The following is an 8,624-nucleotide window of genomic DNA, read 5'->3' as shown; positions in this document are numbered from 1 at the left end:
TGACTAGGAAGTAATTTATTTTTGTAGATAATTCAGGTTAAGCTCCAGAAATTTTAAATAGCTTACTCTAAGTCTTTACAGATATTTAATGGTAAATTTCAAAGTAAAACTCAGACTTTTCTCCAAATCTGATGTTTTTAAAATAAGTTTGATCATGGTATTTGAGTATCTCCTGGTTATTATAGAAAACTTAAAAATAATCCTAATTATTTTTAAATTAGGTACACTGTATTATAAATGTATTTTCCAAATTATTCTTTCTCCTTTATTTTACATTCTTGATAATATTCTCTCTCCGTATTTCACAGTTTTTCATTTTCATTTTTTGTAGAGTTGGAAAATATTTAAGTCTCAACAAATGAATTCCACACTTGAACTCTGCTGCATTCCTGTGCCACCTCCTCCATTAGAACACTGATCTTACAACAGAGGTAAAATCATAGAATTTAACTTTTTAAAGGTTAAAGAATGAAGTTCCCATAGTTAGACATGTTGGAATTTTTGGTGATTTTTGGTGGGTAGCTTCTGTTTACAAAATGTTCCCTTGGTATCTCCAATTATCTTGAAAAGATCTCCAGTCTTTCCCATTCTATTGTTTTCCTCTATTTCTTTGCCTTGACCACGGAGGAAGGCTTTCTTATCTCTCCTTGCTCTTCTTTGGAACTTTGCATTCAAATGGGTATATCTTCCCTTTTCTCTTTTTCTTTTTGCTTGCCTTTTTTTCACAGCTATTTGTAAGGAGTTTTTACCTAGGAGACTTGAAATAATCGCATCTTAATTATTGCCTTTTAATTTTACTTTTGAAAGTGTTTCCTTTTTAATTGTTGTCTTTAAAATTTTTTGTTTCCTAAACTTTGCAGCTCTTAAATTATTGAATTTACTCAGCATAATTGTATTGTCTAACTACATCTAGATCAATGCTGTTTATGAAATTTCTTTAATAATGTCTGTATTCTACATCTGTGCTTCTAATATGGGAGACACTAGCTACATGCTGCTACTAAGTGTTTGAAATGTGGCCAGTGCAAGTAAGGAATTGGTGGGGTTTTTTTTAATAGTATAGTTGTTTTGTTTTTTTTTTTTTTCCTGATTCTTTTGGCCATGCCATGTGGCTTGTAGGATCTTAGTTCTGTGACCAGGGATCAAACTGAGACCCTCTTCTGTGAAAGCTCTGAGTCCTAACCACTGGACAGCCAGGAAATTCCCAGGAATTGATTTTTAAATTTTATTTTAATTAATTAAAACTGGACAGTGCAGCTCTAATGTTTTACTTAAGTTTGGTATTTACAATAATAGCATGTGTTAAGTGCTTTGTTTCATACTTATACCTTGAAATATGTAGGTAGTTGTTGACTTTGTTTGAAAATTTGCAATAACAAAACCATTTTTTACTGTCATATGTCACCCTGATAATTGTATAGCTTTATTTATCCAATGGTTTTGGTCCATTAGAAATCCTTGAGAGCCTTTAGAAATCCTTGAGAGCAGTTATCATCGTTTAGCTCACTGCTGTCTGTTAACTTATTTAATCTTTAAAAAAAATTCTTTGACATAGATCATCCCCATTTTATAAATGAGGGATTTGAGACCACAGATTAGTTAAGTAACTTTCTCAAGTTAATATAACTTGCAGGTCATGGAGCTGGAATTCAAACTCAGGCAGTCTAGAGCAAAAGGCTGTACTCTTTATAACCAATTGGCCATCCTGCCTGTTATATCCTGTTAGTCGCTCAGTTGTGCCCGACTATTTGTGACCCTGTGGACTGTAGTCCACCAAGGGGCTCTGTCCATGGAATTCTCCAGGCAAGAATACTGAAGTGGGTAGTCATTCCCTTCTCCTGATCTTCCTGACCCAGGGATATGAACCCGGGTCTCCTGCATTGCAGGTGGATTCTTTATCATCTGAGCTACCAGGGAAGCCTAGTTCTCTCTAAATTGTCAGTTTCTAAAGAAGAATACATATACTGATGATCAGCTAAGACACATTATATATCTGTGTAGGTAGTGAAGAACTTACTGTACTTGTACAAGTATTGTGAGTTTGCTTTCTGACAAGTAGTTATTGACCTCTTTAAGATCATATTTCAGCACTTTATTTTTTTTTTATTTTGTTTTATTCAGATCTTGCCAATAAAGGTTGCCATTGCTGTGGTCGCCAAAAAGATAATCATTTTCTGTGATACACTTTTTAATTTGTTTCATACTTTGGAAGTGAGGCAGTATGGGCCTGAATTGATCTGCATGCTAGAATATCAGCTTGATTTTTGCTTTTAAATATAGCTTTTATATACCAGGTGATGGGATGAGTGTAATATGCTGCAGAAGAAATGATTTTCAGAATTCTGTATTGTCTGTTTAAATAAAAAGAGGACTTGCAGTATGTTAATAACTATGTTCATAGCCACCTCTAAATGCTAAAAGATGCAGATTCAAGTTAGAAGACATATATTTAAATTTTTCCTTTGTAACCTACTGGTTACAAAAGAAGGTACTAAAATATATTTATAGGATTTTAGATTTAGAAAGTAACTTATCATTGTAGCGACCTGAAGCCCAAAGGATTTAAGTTATTTGTCCAAGATCGTATAAGCTTTGTGGTTCATTGATTCAGCAAATAGACATTAAATACCTGTTATATGTCTGCTGCTGCTGCTGTTGCTAAGTTGCTTAAGTCGTGTCCGACTCTCTGCGACCCCATAGACGGCAGCCCACCAGGCTCCCCCGTCCCTGGGATTCTCCAGGCAAGAACACTGGAGTGGGTTGCCATTGCCTTCTCCAATGCATGAAAGTGAAAAGTGAAAGTGAAGGAATAGTTATTGTAGGACAGCACTACAGGCTGGAACAGAATCCCTGGTGTGAAGGTATGCATGAAGCGATAGAGACACTGAGAAGTGAATATCGTCAGAACATAGAAAGCTCTGGGGAGAGAAGTATGAGCTGTAAAACAGGGACAATTACAATTACATTTTTCAACCATACATTTTAGTAGGTATTAAATTCAAATTCCAGCTCTGCCATTTAATTTGCGTTGGCATGTGTGGATCACTCAAACTTTACACTTTAATTTTCCTCTCTGTTAGATGGGGATAACAGCTATTTTATAGTACATAGTATCCTGAAGATTAATTATGTACTACTCGTAGTAGATACTTATACAGTGTTTGCCTTCAGTTCAGTCGCTCAGTCATGTCCGACTCTTTGCGACGCCATGAATTGTAGCACGCCAGGCCTCCCTGTCCACACCAACTCCCATAGTTCACCCAAACTCATGTCCATTGAGTTGGTGATACCATCCAGCCGTCTCATCCTCTGTCGTCCCCTTCTCCTCCTGCCCTCAATCCCTCTCAGCATCAGAGCCTTTTCGGTGAGTCACCTCTTCACATGAAGTGGCCAAAGTCCTAGAGTTTCAGCTTTAGCATCAGTCCTTCCAAAGAACACCCAGGACTCATCTCCTTTGAATGGACTGGTTGGATCTCCTTGCAGTCCAAGGGACTCTCAAGAGTCTTCTCCAACACCACAGTTCAAAAGCATCAATTCTTTGGCACTCAGCTTTCTTTACAGTCCAACTTTCACATCCATACACAACCACTGGAAAAACCATAGCCTTGACTAGATAGACCTTTGTTGGCAAAGTAATGTCTCTGCTTTTGAATATGCTCTCTAGGTTGGTCATAAGTTTCCTTCCAAGGAGTAAGCATCTTTTAATTTCATGGCTGCAATCACCATCTGCAGTGATTTTGGAGACAAATAAAGTCTGCCACTGTTTCCACTGTTTCCCCATCTATTTCCCAAGAAGTGACGGGACCAGATGCCATGATCTTAGTTTTCTAAATGTTGAGCTTTAAGCTAACTTTTTCACACTCCTCTTTTACTTTCATCAAGAGGCTTTTTAGTTCCCCTTCACTTTCTGCCATAAGGGTGATGTCATCTGCATATCTGAGGTTATTGCTGTTTCTCCCAGCAATCTTGATTCCAGCTTGTGCTTCTTCCAGCCCAGTGTTTCTCATGATGTACTCTGCATAGAAGTTAAATAAGCAGGGTGACAATATATAGCCTTGACGTACTCCTTTTCCTATTTGGAACCAGTCTCTTGTTCCATGTCCAATTCTAACTGTTGCTTCCTGACCTGCATATTGGTTTCTCAAGAGGCAGGTCAGGTGGTCTGGTATTCCCATCTCTCTCAGAATTTTCCACAATTTCTTGTGATCCACACAGTCAAAGGCTTGGCATAGTCAATAAAGCAGAAATAGATGTTTTTCTGGAACTCTCTTGCTTTTTCCATGATGCAGTGGATGTTGGCAATTTGACCTCTGGTTCCTCTGCCTTTTCTAAATCCAGCTTGAACATCTGAAAGTTCACGATTCACATATTGCTAAAGCCTGGCTTGCAGAATTTTGAGCATTACTTTACTAGCATGTGAGATGAGTGCAATTGTGTGGTATTTTGAGCATTCTTTGGCATTGCCTTTCTTTGGGATTGGAATGAAAACTGACCTTTTCCAGTCCTGTGGCCACTGCTGAGTTTTCCAGATTTGCTGGCATATTGAGTGCAGCACTTTCACAGCATCATCTTTCAGGATTTGAAATAGCTCAACTGGAATTCCATCACCTCCACTAACTTTGTTCGTAGTGATGCTTTCTAAGGCCCACTTGACTTCACATTCCAGGATGTCTGGTTCTAGGTGAGTGATCACACCATTGTGATTATCTGGGTCATGAAGATCTTTTTTGTACAGTTCTGTGTATTCTTGCCACCTCTTCTTAATATCTTCTGCTTCTGTTAGGTCCATACCATTTCTGTCCTTTATTGAGCCCATCTTTGCATGAAATATTCCCTTGGTGTCTCCAATTTTCTTGAAGAGATCTCTAGTCTTTCCCATTCTGTTGTTTTCGTCTATTTCTTTGCATTGATCGCTGAGGAAGGCTTTCTTATCTCTTTGCTATTCTTTGGAACTCTGCATTCAGATGCTTATATCGTTCCTTTTCTCCTGTGCTTTTCACTTCTCTTCTTTTCACAGCTATTTGTAAGGCCTCCCCAGACAGCCATCTTGCTTTTTTGCATTTCTTTTCCATAGGGATGGTCTTGATCCCTGTCTCCTGTACAATGTCACAAACCTCCGAACCTCCGTCCATAGTCATCAGGCTCTCTATCAGATCGAATCCCTTAAATCTATTTCTCACTTCCATGTATAGTCATAAGGAATTTGGTTTAAGTCATACCTGAGTGGTCTAGTGGTTTTCTGTACTTTCTTCAATTTAAGTCTGAATTTGGCAATAAGGAGTTCATGATGTGAGCCACAGTCAGCTCCCGGTCTTGTTTTTGCTGATTGTATAGAGCTTCTCCATTTTTGGCTGCAAAGAATATAATCAGTCTGATTTCGGTGTTGACCATCTGGTGATGTCCATGTGTAGAGTCTTCTCTTGTTTTATTGGAAGAGGGTGTTTGCTATGACCAGTGCGTTCTCTTGGCAAAACGCTATTAGCCTTTGCCCTGCTTCATTCCGTATTCCAAGGCCACATTTGCCTGTTACCCCAGGTGTTTCTTGACTTCCTACTTTTGCGTTCCAGTCCCCTGTAATGAAAAGGACATCTTTTTTGGGTGTTAGTTCTAGAAGGTCTTGTAGGTCTTCATAGAACCGTTCAGCTTCAGCTTCTTCAGCGTTACTGGTTGGGGCATAGACCTGAATTACTGTGATATTAAATGACTTGCCTTGGAGACGAACAGAGATCATTCTGTTCAGAGATCATGTACTGCTCATAGTAGATACTTATACAGTGCTTACTTTAGGACCTTATTACCTGTCTTTTTGAAATGAAAGAAATGAAACACAGGTTTAAGTATAGCTGGTAAGGGCGTATGATGGTTTAAACATAGTTAGAATGATGTCCAAACTTCCAGTTCAAAGATAAATAGGTCATAGGTATGTAAGGGCTTCCCTGGTGGCTCAGATGGTAAAGCGTCTGCCCGCAGTGCGGGAGACCCGGGTTCAATTCCTGGGTCGGGAATATCCCCTGGAGAAGGAAATGGCAGTCCACTCCAGCACTCTTGCCTGGAAAATCCCATGGATGGAGGAGCCTGGTAGGCTACAGTCCATGGGACCCGCAAAGAGTCGGACACGACTGAGCAACTTTACTTTTACTTTTTAGGTATGTAATGGACGCATAGGGAACATAGTCAATAATATCGTAACAGATTTCTGTGATGAAGGTTGGTAACTGGTCTTATTGCAGTGATCTTTTCATAATATATAAAATTATCTAATTGCTGACATAAACCTGAAACTAGTATAATATTGTATGTTAATTATAACTCAATTTTAAAAAAATAAACATAGCTAGAGTTAGTGACCCAAAGCTTAATCTGGCTCCGGAGTCTGTGCTCAGTATGTGTCCTGGGAATCCTTTAAGTGGATCTGTGGAGTTAAAACTATTTTTCATATTAATACTAAGATAGTATTTGACTTCTTGTTCACTGTCATTCTCTGGTGAATATACCTTGAAGATTTCTAGCAATAGATTGGGTGCAGAGGCAAGTATAAGATTTGCAGAAATGTAAAACAGCACTATTCTTGTCACTATAGTTTTTGTTTTGGAAAAATAAAGTTTCTTTTAAAAATGTTATTTGTTAACATGTAATGGGCTTATATAATAAATTAATTTAATGGGTTTGTGTAATAAACTTGAATTTAGTGAATTAATAAACTTGTAAAATGTATGGGTGAAACTGTCAACTGAGACAAAAAATTGAGTCTAAACCACTACATTCTATTTCCTGTCATTAAATCAGGTAAAGTTCAGAAAGTAGCTAATACAGTGTTTATACTTAAAAGGCTTGCTGATAACTTTCTTTTTTCTCACTGTCAAGACACTTTTTTTCACATTTTTAAAATCAAGATTTATATTGTCTAAATATGCTTTTCAGCAGCCAGGCAAGTAAATTTTGAAATATAAGTAATCATTCATATTTGGTGTTTTGGGAATTTAGCTTTGTGTATTCATTTATTCAGTTATCATTTCAGTTGATTTAAGTAAAACCACATAGGGTTGAATTGTTAACTGAATTTTTGCCCCTAATTGTTACTTAAAATGTCTACAGAATATCACAGTATAATACAGTTTTGCAGTAATAATTTTCTCAGCAGAAGATTGCCTGACACATGGCAGTTAATTCAAAGATGGCAATATTGCCAGATTGCTGTCTCTAATTTCACACCTGAGCAAGGTTAGTATGAATGACTCATACATGTAGGAGAGTATCTGGCTGTCAGAAGTTTCTGGATGATTTTGAAAGAGGCTCTTAGCTTCCATCTATATTTAATTTGGAAAAAAATAAAATTATTAAGCTTAGTTAAACAGAAAATACAGAAGATATTTCAGGATTTGTTATGACCAAAAATAAGTGTCATTGCAAAGCTGCTAAATAAATTGAGTTCATGAGCACAGATAATTAAATCAGATGTTTGAGTGCCTGCTGTGTGCACACTTCCTGTCCTTGTGAAGTACAAATTCTAGTGGGAAAGCCAATAGTAAGTAAATAATTGGAACATTGTATGTCAACTATGCCTCATTAAAAAAAAAGATTATTTACAGATTTTGCTAAAATGATATGAAGGAAAGGACAGAGTGTTAAGGGTTGGAGGGAAGAGCATGTAGAGGCAGCCAATATAAATAGAGTAGACACAGGGACTTCTATGAAGAGGTTAACACTGAACAGCCATATACCAAGAACTAGGAGAGGGTGGCAAGTGTAAAGAGACTAAAGGTGTCCAGAAATGTAAGGGATAATTTTTAAAAGCCTTGTGGGATTATGTGGATAAGCTTGTGCTCTTATCCTTTAGTTAAGCCTTTTGTTTCATTTTAATAAAGGGTTATTTCTTATTTTCTACTTAAATTTGTTAATAAACTATTGTCTTAAAATTAGTATCATAAAATCAGGGAAGTATGGTGTTTTGGTTATAGTTATTATTAACACCACTGTATTCTTCTGTCTTAAGTTAATTAACTTGCAGTCACATTAAAAAAAAAACAGTATTGATAGAAACCAAAGTGATTTGACAGGGCAAATTTGTTTTTATGGGAAATATCATGTAGAAATTTAGCATGATAAATTTAACTTGGATGTAATACTTTGTTTTAAACTGAAGGTGGTCGTTAGGATTACTTGGGGAACTTTTTCAAACTGTGTATTCTGGGCCCTGTATCAGTTAGGGCTTCCAGTGCAGTATATATCAGATTAAAGTTTTGTGTTTCTTTCAAAAAATAATATTTGATTTTCTTTTTAATTTTAAAAGCTGTTGATGTTTTTTGTAAAAAATTTGAAAATTTTTGATTAATTGTAGTTGCTTTTTGTTGTCTTTTTCTATAGTCATTGTAGTCAAAGTATAGATATTTCCTAAAACATAGAAATAAATCATAATTTAAGTAATTTTCAGTATTTTAAATATTTATCTAGAAACTTGTTCATTTTAATTTTTTTTAAGTATTTGTGTGTATGTAGCAGTAGCTAGTTTGAAATGATGAAAAAGAATCACAGTGGCAGCAAGAAACTATAAACTGTTGACCCTTGAACAACACTGGTTTGAACTCAGCAAATCCACTTGTACTCAGATTTTTTCAGTAAATAGA

General features: G+C 36.5%; 1 protein-coding gene across 1 annotated transcript in view; it reads left to right on the top strand.

Moving 5' to 3' along the window:
* Positions 1 to 379: 379 nt before the first annotated feature.
* The window catches only part of HYCC2 (hyccin PI4KA lipid kinase complex subunit 2), a 44,547-nt gene continuing 36,302 nt past the window's right edge, over positions 380 to 8,624 (top strand). The window contains exon 1 of the mRNA XM_068968924.1: positions 380 to 431. The gene's annotated coding sequence lies outside the window, so the exon portion shown is untranslated. The remainder of the gene's footprint in view (positions 432 to 8,624) is intronic.

This window comes from Capricornis sumatraensis, chromosome 3 (assembly GCF_032405125.1).
Source record: "Capricornis sumatraensis isolate serow.1 chromosome 3, serow.2, whole genome shotgun sequence".
Lineage (NCBI taxonomy): Eukaryota > Metazoa > Chordata > Mammalia > Artiodactyla > Bovidae > Capricornis > Capricornis sumatraensis.
This window is presented reverse-complemented; position numbering and strand designations above follow the sequence as displayed.